This window comes from Microcaecilia unicolor, chromosome 5, assembly GCF_901765095.1.
Source record: "Microcaecilia unicolor chromosome 5, aMicUni1.1, whole genome shotgun sequence".
Taxonomy (NCBI): Eukaryota; Metazoa; Chordata; class Amphibia; order Gymnophiona; family Siphonopidae; genus Microcaecilia; species Microcaecilia unicolor.
Window position 1 is genome coordinate 302,533,849 of NC_044035.1, and position 13,374 is coordinate 302,547,222.

The following is a 13,374-nucleotide window of genomic DNA, read 5'->3' on the forward strand; positions in this document are numbered from 1 at the left end:
CCAATGGGCTTTTTTTGCACAATGATTAAGATCTTTCGTAAATCTTATGATTATAGCTAGATTATGCGTTTAGGAAAACATTAGTATGCCTCCACGGACATTTAGAACTTCAGGAACATTCGGTTTTTCTTTTAGCAGACAAAACGCTGATATCAAACACTAATCATTGACTTAAAAAAGCGACTCTACTCCCTCACATCAGCAGCGCCCTATTCAGGCCTTAATCCAACACCCCTCCCCCCCTCCCACGCTCACTGTGCTGCGAAACCTCTTGTTCTTGGAGGAAAAGCAGAGATACCAAGTCACATGCATTTGACTTCCCTCACACTGTCAGACGACGAGCACTTCTATTCACATGCAACCGAGGACCGGGGATCCTTCTTCTCCCCTCCCCCGCGGTCTACCATCTCTCCCTCTCTTCCGCTCTCCCCTGTCCAACATGTCTCCCCCTCTCCTCCCCGCCCGCAGCTCAGCTTCCAGCCCTCATTCTCAAACTTCCTACCACCGCGTTCCCACCTTCCAATTCGTGTTTGAAATCACCCATGAGTGGCCCCTTAGTTTTCCTTCTCCGGTATCCAGCCACCTCTGACGCAACGTCTTTCTGTCGGTGCCCGTCCCGCCCTGCCGGAAACAGGAAGATGCATCAGAGGTGGCGGGACGGCGACGCGGCCCCGAAAAAAAGACGTTGCGTCAGAGGTGGCGGGACGCCGGAGGAGAAAAATTATGGGGTCAGTGATGGTTAATGTAAAAGATTATTTTGAAGGTAGAACGGTTACGGAGGGGATTCAGAATGAGAGAGATGTCGAACCAGGGCGGGAGTTTGGGTCTGAGAGATTCCAAACGGGAGAGGGGGGGGGGTCGCCTGTAATTCGTTGAGTATCTACTTCTTCCGGTTTGCCTTTCACGTTGATACCTTTAGGCGGCTTCGACCTCTCTGACGTCCCGGGAGCTGCCTGAGGAAAGGGCGTAGGACTCGTCCTTGGAAATCCCTGAGGAGAGGGAACTCTTGTCCAGTGTAGTCTACAGTTCCTGTTTGAGATCGGCCTTGCGCGTGTCTAGAAATGGGCATCATCACGAGCCTGCGAAAAACGTCTTCTTCATTCCTGCATTGCACTCGTTTACACACGCATGCGTGGACTTCCACCTGCACCGTACGTGTTGACACTTTATTGCCTTTGAATCTGTATAAGAGCTTATACTATGTCCTGTAGCTTTGTCTTACTTTTGTTGCGATTTTGAAAAAGATTTTTTCCGTTTTGACCACTTTAATTTCTTAAAGCATTTTCTGTGTGTGAGGCATGTAACTTTGTGTGAGAGCGTTCGTGTGCTGCTGGGAGCATTTATTCGGTGCTGGGGATTATTGTGGAAGCCTCTTGTATAAAGGCAGCTAAACAACCAGAGTTGCCAGATGGTGAAAAATGTCCCAATTCATGCCCAAAAATAGCCTGACAACACCCCAAATAGCTGGGTGGGGTGGGAAAATCCATCCATCCATCCATGGGATGGCTTTGAAACACTAGGCTGGACAGACTGGAACAGCTAGACACTAGCTCTAAAAAGAGCCCTTGGGAAGTGGCCTGACTCTGTAAAGAGCCCTTGGGGGCAGGCCTGGCTCTGTCAAAAAGCTGTAAAATACTCCCCTTGGGTACTGAGTTGCGATATGTTGTTTTTTTTTTGTCTGAATTCTATACTGCTTGAGCAAAACAATACTAAAAGATTCCAGCAGGCACCAACCCGTATACTGATGATGTCACTAGAATAGTTCAAGTTTCTCTACCTCTGTCTGCTAGTCAGACAGGGACAAACATTGGTGCAAATTGATCTAGTAGGACTCTAGGGAAATAAATTAACAATGAAATGAATAGTAAAATTTATTCATTAGTTCAGTGGTTCCTAAACCTGGTCCTGGAGGCACCCCAGCCAGTCAGGTTGTCAGGATATCCACAATGAACATTCATGAGAGAGATTTACATGCAGTGGAGGCAGTGCATGCAAATCTCTCTCATGATATCCAGTAAACCTGACTGGCTGGGGTGCCTCCAGGACCAGGTTTGGGAACCACTGCATTAGTTTGTTCTGTGGATTTGGTTCATTGAAACCTTTTTTTTTTTTTGGGGGGGGGGGGGGGGAGCTATGGTCAGGTCTTAAATATCTCTTGGCCGATTTGCCTCCTAGTGTTCTTAAATTTGCTGCTGTTGAGTTCTTTGCAGGCAGTGAAATGCCTTTTAATTCTCCAAGAATGTTGCTGTATAATTTTCAGGCTTCATAGTGGTTAGGTACCATTTTTTTTCATAATAAGCAGCTGAATTCAGTTTTTGGTGGGTTTTTTTTTTTTTTTTTGTTACATTTGTACCCCGCGCTTTCCCACTCATGGCAGGCTCAATGCGGCTTACATGGGGCATTATTTTTAGTATAAATTTTTATTAAAATTAAAAGAAGCAGCATATAAACCAAAGGAGAAGACATTCAGACTGTCATACAAATTAGTCCCCAAACCCCCACAGAATAACAGAACAGATAATGGAACCAGGTCTAAACCTGGAATCTTGCCAGGTATTTGTAACTACTACTACTACTTATTTCTAAAGCGCTACTAGACGTACGCCTGGATTGGCCACTGTTGGAAACAGGATGCTGGGCTTGATGGACCTTTGGTCTGTCCCAGCATGGCAATACTTATGTACTGAAACACAGACTATTAAGTCCCAAATGACAGCCATCTTCTTACTAACCTCCCCCTCCTCCTCTTCCTTTCCCAGCTTAAGGAGTGACAAATTCAGTTTTAATACTTTTTTTTTTCTAATTTTCAGAACCGGTTTAACAAGGAGAGTTCCGTGAGCTTGTTGTTTCCTACCGTATGCAATATCAAGATGAACTATTAGAAGAGCTGAAGGTGTTGGTAGAAGGTCACTATATTGAGGAAGCAATGCTTGTTTTGCTTCACCCTCATCCATCTCTACTGGAGCACTGGGAAATTCCATTACAAGAAGAAAGGGACCTTATGCCATTGGAATAGTGGAGAATACAAGACATGGATTGTAACACTTATGTGAAAGTATCATCTGATGAACTTGACAGCACTTTAAGAAAGGCTACAGGAAATTTCAAGGAAAAGTAGAGTTTCCCATTTGTGCAAACAGGTTATGGGACCGTTATAACACTTCATCTGCAAACATTCTCGCAAAGTAAACTCAAAACAGAATGTAAACTGCTAGGAATTTGAAAGGACTGTGGAAGGACTTAGATGAAGAGTCTTTTTCATGCAACATGTCTTCTGTTACATATTTATTATAGTTTGACAAATGAAGAAGTGCTTTCCAGTGTTTATATAGACAAGCTGAAATGATCAACTAAAATCTTAAGCCAAACAGTAAGAAAGAAGCTGAATTTGGCATTTACTAGTCGTTTGTGTAGTTAACTAGAAATCCAACAGTGTTTATACTATGAAATATTTTTGCTATTTGAATTTAATATTTATTTTCCTTTCTTTTCCAGGATGCCCTGCAGCAAGTTGACAATGATGTGTTAGGGTAGATATCCTTGGAATTTTACCAAAAAATAAATTTTGTTGGCCTTCCTCTGATGATGGTCCACACCACCCAAAGTGTGCACTCAAGGTCAATGTGATCTTGGCTGATGAGCATAGGCAGCAGATAGTCTGGGAAAAGATGGGGGAGAAACTTGTTGGAAAGATCAACACTATAGAAGTGATAAATAGTCATGAATACATGCCACAGCTGCCAATACAGTCAGAGGTGGACAATGCTTTTTTCTTTTCCTATTTTTATTTATACAGTTTACATATTACAATCTACACATATAAAAAAATGCTAAAGATAAAAAGTATTATAAATGAAATTATATATAATAAAAAAAATGAAATGCCTTAATCGTATATATCAAACCCACACTAGGAAGAAGACCAGGATACAAAATTAAGAAATGTTCCAGAAGCATTTAGATTTACAACAGACACAAATCTTAAACAAGATCTACACTCAAAGCACTTTCTTACTATTAATAAAGGTGACTGGCGGTTTGAAAACAAAATACACAATGTTTTTACTGTATATTTGTATGGAAAGGGACAACAATTTTTGACAGAAGTTTAAGGGATATATAGCCTTTACTTGTACAAAATCTATTAAGTTAAAGCTTAACCTGGCACATCTGTCACCACTGCACTGTAATATGTAACCTGTCATTAAAATTGTCTGTTGTACCTGAAGATTGGAGGGTGGCCAATGTAATGCCAATTTTTAAAGGGTTCCAGGGGTGATCTGGGAAATTACAGGCCAGTAAGCCTGACGTCAGTGCTGGGTAAAATAGTAGAAACTATTATAAAGAATAAAATTATGGAACTCATAAGTAAACATGGCTTAATGGACCGAGTCAACATGGTTTCAGCTACGGGAAGACTTCCCTTAGCTGAAACCATGTTGACTCGGTCCCATTAATTGCTTCACCAATTTGCTTCATTTTTTTGAAGGTGTAAATATGTGGGTAAAGGTGAGCTGGTTGGTGTGTATCTAGATTTTCAGAAAGCTTTTGACAAAGTACCTCATGCAAAACTGCTGAGAAAATTAAAGAGAGTCATGGGATAGGAGGCAATATTCTGGTGTGGATTAGGAACTGCTTAAGGGACAGAAAACAGAGGGTAGGGTTAAATTCCCATTTTTCTAAATGGAGGAAGGTGAATAGTGGAGTGCCACAGGTATCAGTACTGGGACAGTGGTGCTATATAAAATGTTTATAAATGACATGAAAATTGGAACGATGAATGAGGTGATTAAATTTGCAGATGACACCAAACTATTCAAGGTTGTTACATCACATGCGGACTATGAAAAATTGCTGCAAGACCGTAGGAAATTGGAAGACTGAGCATCCAAATGGCAGATGAAATTTAATGTGGACAAATGTAAAGTGATGCACATTGGGAAGAAGAATCCGAATCATAGTTACCTGATGCTAAGGTCCACCTTTGGGGGTCAGCACTCAAGAAAAAGATCTAGGTCTCGTTGTAGATAATATGCGGAAATCTGCTGCTCAGTGTGCGGTGGCCAAGAAAGCAAACAGTTTGCTAGGAATTATTAGGAAAGGGATGGTATATAAGACAGAAAATACTATAATGCCTCTGTATTATTCCATGATGCGACCTCACCATAAGTATTGCATTCAGTTCTGGTCGCTGTATCTCAAAAACGATATAGTGGAATTAGAAAAGGTTCAAGGAAGAGTGACTAAAATGATAAAAGGCGATGGAACTCCTCTTATATGAGGAAAGGCTAAAGAGGTTAGAGCTCTTCAGCTTGGAAAAGAGACGGATGAGGGGAGATATGATTGAAGTCTATAAAATACTGAGTGGTGTAGAACAAGTAGAAGTGAATCTATTTTTTTCCCTTGTTCCAAAAGTACAAAGACTAGGGGAAACTCAAGAAAGTTACATGAACATTCTTTTAAAACAAATAGGAGGAAATATTTTTTCACTCAATGAATAGTTAAGCTCTGGAACTCACAGCCGGAGGATATAGTTACAGCGGTTAGCGTATCGGTGTAAAAAAGATTTGGACACGGTCCTGGAGGAAAAATTCATAGTCTGCTATTGAGACAAAAATGGGGAAGCTACTGCTTGTCCTGGGATTTGTAGCATGCCACTATTTGGATTTCTTCCAGGTACTTGTGATCTGGCTTGGCCACTATTGGAAACAGGATAGATGGACCATTGGTCTGACCTAGTATAGCTATTCTTATGAGATTGGTCAAGGACTTACTAGCTGTCTAGCTGTGCAGCTTTACCAGCTTGTAGGAAGCTTTGTAGTTAGCCCCATTTTGTTATAGCTGGTGTATCTACATAGGTTAGGTGTAGCCAGCTGCAATGGACAGAGAACTCGCCTTCCTCAGATGGACATGGTATTATAAGTATGTACATTTCTTGACTTGCTTATTTTGTGTTCAGAAATCACATTTCTTTTTGCTTTGTTTTTTAAAAAGAGGTTCTTTATTATGAAAACCAAATAACACTCATATAGCAAAGCAAGAAAGGCAATACATCAATAAAAGAAGAACAAAGTATATTAACAAAACTTAATGCAAAAAGCATGAGTTTGTTAACCCCCCCCCCCCTCCCAAAAAAAAAAAACCTCTTTGAACTTAGAACTACAATGGTACAGAAAAGTAACATCTAATTTTTAAGTTTTAACCTAACCCCCCCCCCCCCCCCCAAGTGAAGAACTAAACAGAAAATAAAGGAAACATTAATGAGGGGAAGGGAATAGAGTATGAGAAAAAAACCCCTCCAAACAAAGCAGAAGGGGGGAGGCATATACTAATGGGCACCATTATCTTATCTTTAAGCAGACTGCCCCCCCCCCCCAAAAAAAAAAAAAAAAAAATTTCCACTTTGGGACAGAGTTTACAGTGCAGTGTAGTTAGTTTCTCCATTTTATAAATGTAGCAAAGCTTATTTAACCATCGATGGTGGAGGGGACACCTGGATCCTTCTATGCTGCAGCTTAGACCAGTTTAGCTGCACTTAAGGGAGTGAACTCATTTCTTAAAGTCATGAATGAGGTAGATGTTTCTGATACTGACAGTTGTCTACTAAAGATCTATAACAGTGGTTTTCTTTTTACTTGTTGATAGGTAGCCCTTGATCTTACACATCTGAATTGTACTGGATTATAATAACTTTAAACTCTAGAACTTTATGTAGTATATCAATTGCACACCACTTTCCACAGCAGAACTACTGTTTCACAAATCTTTGATCCTCCTATTACAAATCCAAGCCTATAAAGCTGAACCAATGCCAGCAGCATTTAGTATAGTTGATGCTCATTTTGACATTTTTCCTGGACAAAAAATCTCTTAAAGATAATCCAGCTGATATTCAGAGCAATTTAAATGGGCAGGAGAGGCTCTGGCCCACTTAAATCGTGATGAGCCACCCAATCGCTGATATTTGGCGGCTTTATACCTGACAGTACCACTGAATATCATCTCTGACCATCCATGTTAAAAGTGGGCAAGTCAGGAGAGCTACTGGGGAGGAGTTGGAGGTTATGCAGGTGCTGGCTGCTATTCAGCTGGGGCCTACATAATTCTTTTAGGCAGGACCTGTATAAGCTCTAGCAGTCAGCATAGCATCATTTAGCTTTGGATATTCAATGTCAGGACCCTCGCATTGCGTAGCATTGAATATCTGGGCCTGATTTAACCAGCCATGGTCAGCATTTAAAAAAAAAAAAAACTGCCACTGGCTGAATATTTAGGCCACTGTTTGGGTTTTTGGGGGGGTGGTTCCTCATATTATAACCTGGAGGAATGTGGCAGCTAGCTAATGCCATCTCTCTCAACCTATGTTTCACAGGTTTCAGTTCTGCCATAGACAAATTGGCTGACCTACCTTAAGATTCAAATAAAAATGGAGCCAGTGCCTGGAGCTGAATAGACAATTGTGGACCTTGGCATAACAGGGCTATGTTTGGAACCCTTGTCCAGCCAGGCCATTTAGGTCTGGGTGTGCCATACAAGCAGTGTTCTCGGGTCTATGAAGGAAGGGAAGACCACTGTAAGTTGTCTGGTATCTCAGAGAAGAAACTCCTCCAGCACAGCCCACTGCAAGAAAAAAGGGAGTAGTAAAGACAGTAACTAGATAAATGAGGACCATTACAACTGGGTGCTTCTCATATATTCCATCTGTAAAGTATACATATGAGGACGAATTGTTATTGTTGCTTAAAACAAGAGAACAGCAGCTGTATACAGAGATGCCAAGGGTGGCCCATCCCAAAGAATGAGATTCACCACCATAATGAACAAGCTTGAAGACCAGTTTCTAAGGTTTCCTAGCCGTGTAGCTGGGTTATAAATTTGGAAAGATCTGCATGGTTTGCTTCTGGAGTAAAAGTTTGGGGACTCCTGGTGAGGGTGTCTTGCTTTTCCCCTCACCCTGCGGTCCAGCATCTTTCCCTCCTTCCCTTAAAATGACCCTTCTCTATGGTCCAGCATCTCTCCCTTTCCGACCCCAAGTCCAACAAGCCTTTTTCTGTCCCTTCCCCCAACTCCCATCTTACGTTCAAACTAGTGTTTAATGCTAGAGGTCACTGGCAGCAGCAGCAATTTACACACACTACTGGTGACTAGCTTTGGAGTCTTCCTATTGCCACATCCTGCCCTACTGGAAATGGGAAGTTCTTTTTCGTCCAGCTAGACCAGTCCACACTAATAGTTTATCTCCCACCCAGAAGATGGAGGTAGGGGAAACAAAACAGACCAGTTCCGGTGACATCACTAGTATAACACTAGGTACATCCTGATGCTAGTGAGTATTTTCTCTATCTTAGCAGATGGTGTAGGTTAGACTGATGCAGTTTGGTTTTTTCTTTTTGATCCAGCCTGATTCCCATGCCTATTGGCTGACTGGTTGAGTCCTTGGACTGTGGGTTGGTTCAGGAATGGGCTACGCTCCAACCTTCGGTATCTGGGTCCCCTTCCAATGAGCTTTCCAGTCTCCAGAGCTTCTGCCTGGGAAAGAAAGTTTGGTTAGGGCACTTTTTAGAGACAGGTAGTTTGCCTGCATACAGTTAGCAAAAATCACACAAGTGTTTGCAGTCATCTTCTCTCCTGAAGGGCTTGGGGTAGACTGCTGGGCTTGAGCAACCTGAAGGTAGCTCTTTCAGGAGAGCCAGGGGTTCAGGGTGTCCCTCTGCCATGATGCTACGGATCCTACAATGGCTACCAGCTGCTGGCGGAGACCGATCCATGTGTCCCAAACGCAGGGGAGGAGGGGGTCCCTCTGAAGCATCCAGTAGCACTCAATAGGCTTCCCTAGAGCTGCCCTGTGATTGAGGGTCACGCAGTGGATCTGGCTCCCCTTACAGACACGCTGGTTTTGGTAGGTGCACCGGCCATATTGGACTTTGGCTGTGTGGCTTCCCGGGATTCGGTTCAAGTGAGAAAATCTGCTTTTGAAGGAACTAGCAGAGGTCCCATGGCATCCCCCATGGGAAGCACCAGGTGTCTTTTGGCGCCAGTTATGAGTCTAGGCTTCTCTTATAGTTGTTGTTTCTGAAGGGCTGACTAGAACTCTCACAGCCTGGCAGGGACCTTTTTTACACTGATCATCATCAGGGTGTTCTTTCTTGTTCCTGCCTGCTGGTAAGTGGGCATGTGTTTTGGGGTGGGGGGGGGCTCGGAGGCTCTCCCCTTGTGAAAATGTTGCTTGGGAAAGAGTTTACCCTGGGCTGCTCGATCTTTCTGGCCCATTCAGATTCTTTTGAATCCCCTATGGTGTGGCCTTTTAGGAGGGAAGAGCACTCCACTCTCATTTATTGATTGGAATTTATTAACCACCTTTTATGAAGAGATTCACCCAAAGTGGTGTACAGCATGTATAGTTTAACATAAAACTTGCAGCTTAACACCATAATAGTAGTAAAATGGCCAAATATAAACAAATACAATAAATGGGGTAAACTTGAAAACAGCAAATTGAAACCTAATAATAGGACTACCATGCAACAGTATCAAAAATATACACATATAACAGCACTGCAGAACAACCATATAATGGAAGTATGATAAATGTCAGTACTATATAAACAATACCATAATAGCATGGATGGACATTCAAATAACATAGTACAGTGGGAAGTGGAAGATGGTTCAGCAGTATTTTAATGTTTGTGATTGGTTTGGGGTTTTTTAGATTTATGATCTTATGTATATATTTTCTTTGTAAACCGCTTAGATATCATACAATGCCAGCATAATGCCAATGAAACACTTAATAAGCATGCATTAAAACATTAAAAATGCTTTTTTACTCATGCATTATAGGATTCAACTCTGTCCCTTAATGTCTCTGCATTAAAGGAATACCAGGGCACATGCCTTCTCAGGGAAGGCTGGCCAGAATCATCTTGTTTTAAAAAGGGGAAACCCTGTGTGCCAATATATATCTTTCGGAAATTAAGTTGATCAGGTCTCAGGGGTCCTCCTGTTGGAGGTGCTGGCTCCTTGAGAATCTTGGGGAAGGGGGAGCGCTCTATTCTGGTAGGCTTTTGCAAATCATCCAACTCTTTTCCCCTCCATTGGGTGCTCCTTGAGATGGTGTTCAAGGAATAGGAGAACCCAAGGGCTGTCCTCTGTGGAACCAGCCTCATCTCGTCTGTACCTGTTTCCTCAGGAGGAGGTGGATCATCTGTTCTCTTCCCTGGTGGTGGATTCTTTGGTTACAGAGATAACTAAGCGCACCACCCGTTTGGTTGAGGGTGGGATGGCTCTTAAAGACCCTTATGACCATAAGCTGGATGGTCTCATCAAACAATTGTTTGGCTCAGCAGCTCTGGAGGTGCAGGCCTCGATTTGTGGAGACTATGTGGCCTGAACAATGCTACAGTGAGTGCAGCTGCTCCCTCCGTCCCTAGAAACTGCCTGATTACAGTCAGGATTGGCATATTTGGCAGACTTTTGCTTTATGATTTGGTGAGTATGTCAGCTTATTCAGTAGCCTTAGTGGTGAGGGCCTGCTGCCAGCTTTAGCTCAGGATGTGGGCTGTGTATGCAGAGTCCAAGGACTGCCATTCTCGGCTGCCCTTTCTTTTTTTTAAATTTTATTTTTATTAGATTTGAATTTACATTTAGTCAAACAACTCAAATGTCAGAAAAAGGAAATTTACATATCAATCAAATACTCAAGAAAATTATTATACAATTTAGACCACAATTTATCTAAATTTCAGACAAGAAACAAGGAAAAATAAATATAAAGAAAAAGAAATTGAACTAAGAGCGGTGCCATGCAGAACACTCACAGCCGAATATCAGCGTTACCATCCTATGAAACTATCTGGTTTTGAGCTTGAATACTTTCTTGAGCACTTATAAAAACTTTCATTTTTTGAGGATCTACAAACATGTATGTAACAGAATCTAATGATACAATGCATCGACATGGAAATTTCAGTCAAACACCAACCCCCTAATGCAAGGGTCCTAGATTTAAGACTTAAAAAGTCCCGTCTCCGCATTTGAGTATCTTTATTCAAATCAGGGTAAATACGAACTTGTTCCCCTAGAAATATTTCATTTAAATGTTTGAAATATAATTTAAAGACATTATTTCTATCCAACTCTAACGCGAAAGATACCAAAAGGGTAGTCCTTTCTGTTACAGTATCCAAAGAGCTCTCTAAAAATTAAGTTTAATTCAGGTTGATTCTGGGCATTCAGGGGGGTGGATTTCTTGGTCCCGGATAAATATTGTGCTTTAGTAATAGGTGGTAGACCCTCTAATGGAATTTTTAATATATCTTGAAATTATTTACGTAGCATATCTAGTGAAGTAGTTAGAGGGGCTTTAGGAAAGTTTATAAAGCACAAGTTATTCTTCCTCCCCTGATTATCCAGGTATTCTAATTTTTTCTTTGTTATTTCACTGTCTTTAGAAGCAACCCCTGCAAACGACTGCAAAGTAGAAAGGTCAGCCTTCAGACTCTCAACTTGATTCTCTTGGTGTAAAGTTTTCTCAGTTAGCATTTGCTGTGTTTGTTTTAAATCAGAAATCTCTTTAGTGAAGGAGTTGGTTACCTTTGTAAGTAGCGAGTTCATCCCCTGAATTGCGTCCCATAGGGAGTCCAAAGTGACTACCGGCGGTCTTCTAACTTCCATCTTTCCAGGCGTTGTAGCTCCCAAAGGCACAGGGGTCAAGATGGTAACAGCTTGCCTGTTTTCAGATGTTCCCACCATTGGGACAAAATTCACCGAGGTGCCTCCTTGAATCGGGTGGTTACTCTCCTCTCCGGGGGTCACAGCACTCGTTCCTCCCTCGGCGATAAAGCTACAACTGGGTCGTGGTGGGGCTGGGTTTTCAAGTGGGCTCAGAGAAACCGCTCCTTCGCTGTGATTCGCAGAATCCTCTGCGGATCAATTCAAAGTGGCTGTTTGCATAGCCCGTGGAAAGACGCCGACCTGCTCAAGGGTCAATTGCTGAGGAGCGGGAATCCCTCCAGGGGTCGAGGAGGACGGCACTCTGGACTTTCCCTTCCTTTTCCCCATATCCTGGGGTAAGGTAAGCTCGCCAGCAATGCACCACTCCGAGAGATCAGGAGCTCTCTCACACACTTCCGCTCCGATCCGCCATCTTGTCCCTCCCTCTCTCGGCTGCCCTTTCAAGGGTGCATGCCTTTTGGTAAAGACCTAGAGAAGCTTGTTCAGGGTCTTGAGGAGGTAATGCCCCAATGGCTTCCCAAAGACAAGCCCTGGAAATCTAGAGCTTCAGGTGACTGCAAACAGCCGCAGGATTGGGGCCAGTACCACTCGAGAAAATTGTCTTCATCAACAGATTCTGGTTCCAAGAACTAGAAGGGACGGTCCTTTAGTGACTGCTCCTCCACACCCCAGAAGTTCTCCCAATGAAGGTTTGGATGCCCCTCCCGGACTGCATCAGGGGGGTCATCTTGCCCATTTTTCACTGGTTGTGGGCTCATATCACCTCAGACTAGTGGGTTTTAGAGGTGGTGCATAATGGTTCTGCCTTGGACTTCGCTGCTTCACTTTCCAATGCTTTCATGGTCTCCCCCTGTGGGTCCCTTCTCAAGAGTGAGGCCATGCAGGCCACTCTGCCTCGACTCATCTAGCTGAATATTGTAGAGGAGGTTGATCGAAAGAGGGGTCAGGGCCATTACTCCATCTACTTTGTCAATCCCAAGAAGTGGAAATCTTTTCAGCCCATTCTGAAACTCAAGGGAGTCAATGTGGTTCTACTAGTTCCCTGTTTCCACACGGAGACTCTGCTCAGTCATCATGTTGGTTCAACTGGGTCCCTGGACCTGGCATTGGCTTACTTTCACATTCTTATTCAGCTGGAGAACAAGTGCTTTTTTTGCTTCTTCATCCTTGGCTGCCATTTCCAGTTTTGTGCCCTGCCCTTTAGCCTGGCCATGTTTCCTCAGACCTTCTCCAAAGTGATGGTGGTAGTCATGGCCTGCCTCCATCAAGAAGGCATGTGAGTAAACCACTACCTGGACGACTGGATGATCAGGGCGGACACGGCGGAGGAGTCTTGTGCAACAACAGCATGTGTCATTGCAGCTATGGAATGGCTTGGTTGGGTGGTCAATTGCTGGGCTATTTTGGGGTGCAATTTTTTAATGGTCCCAGGTGCGTTTTTTTAAGGTTTGTCTCACTCTGTATTGGGTAGCTTTGCCCCAGGCCTAGAAGAGCGCTTCTTGACCTTGGCGGCACCCAGGGCATAGGACTATCTTCAGCTGCTCAGTCTGATGGCAGCCATTCATGTTTCCCTGGGCTCAAGCTCACATGTGCCCACTTCAAAGCTCTCAATGGAACCCCAAATCTCAGGCCTTCGAG

General features: G+C 43.1%; 1 protein-coding gene and 1 long non-coding RNA gene across 6 annotated transcripts in view; one reads left to right on the forward strand and one right to left on the reverse strand.

Moving 5' to 3' along the window:
- The window catches only part of LOC115470793 (chromodomain-helicase-DNA-binding protein 9-like), a 624,303-nt gene extending 623,701 nt beyond the window's left edge, over positions 1 to 602 (reverse strand). For all 4 annotated transcript variants that reach the window (XM_030204322.1, XM_030204321.1, XM_030204320.1 and 1 more), the window contains exon 1: positions 517 to 602. The gene's annotated coding sequence lies outside the window, so the exon portion shown is untranslated. The remainder of the gene's footprint in view (positions 1 to 516) is intronic.
- Positions 603 to 641: 39 nt separating this feature from the next.
- On the forward strand, positions 642 to 4,222 carry LOC115470794. Of its 2 annotated transcripts, none has more exons than XR_003942239.1 (3): positions 642 to 728; positions 920 to 1,151; positions 2,811 to 4,222. It is a non-coding gene; the product is annotated as an uncharacterized LOC115470794 (long non-coding RNA). The 2 variants fall into 2 exon arrangements; XR_003942240.1 differs by lacking the exon at positions 642 to 728 and having other exon boundaries at positions 819 to 1,151; positions 2,811 to 3,370; positions 3,496 to 4,222.
- The last annotated feature ends 9,152 nt before the right edge of the window (positions 4,223 to 13,374 follow it).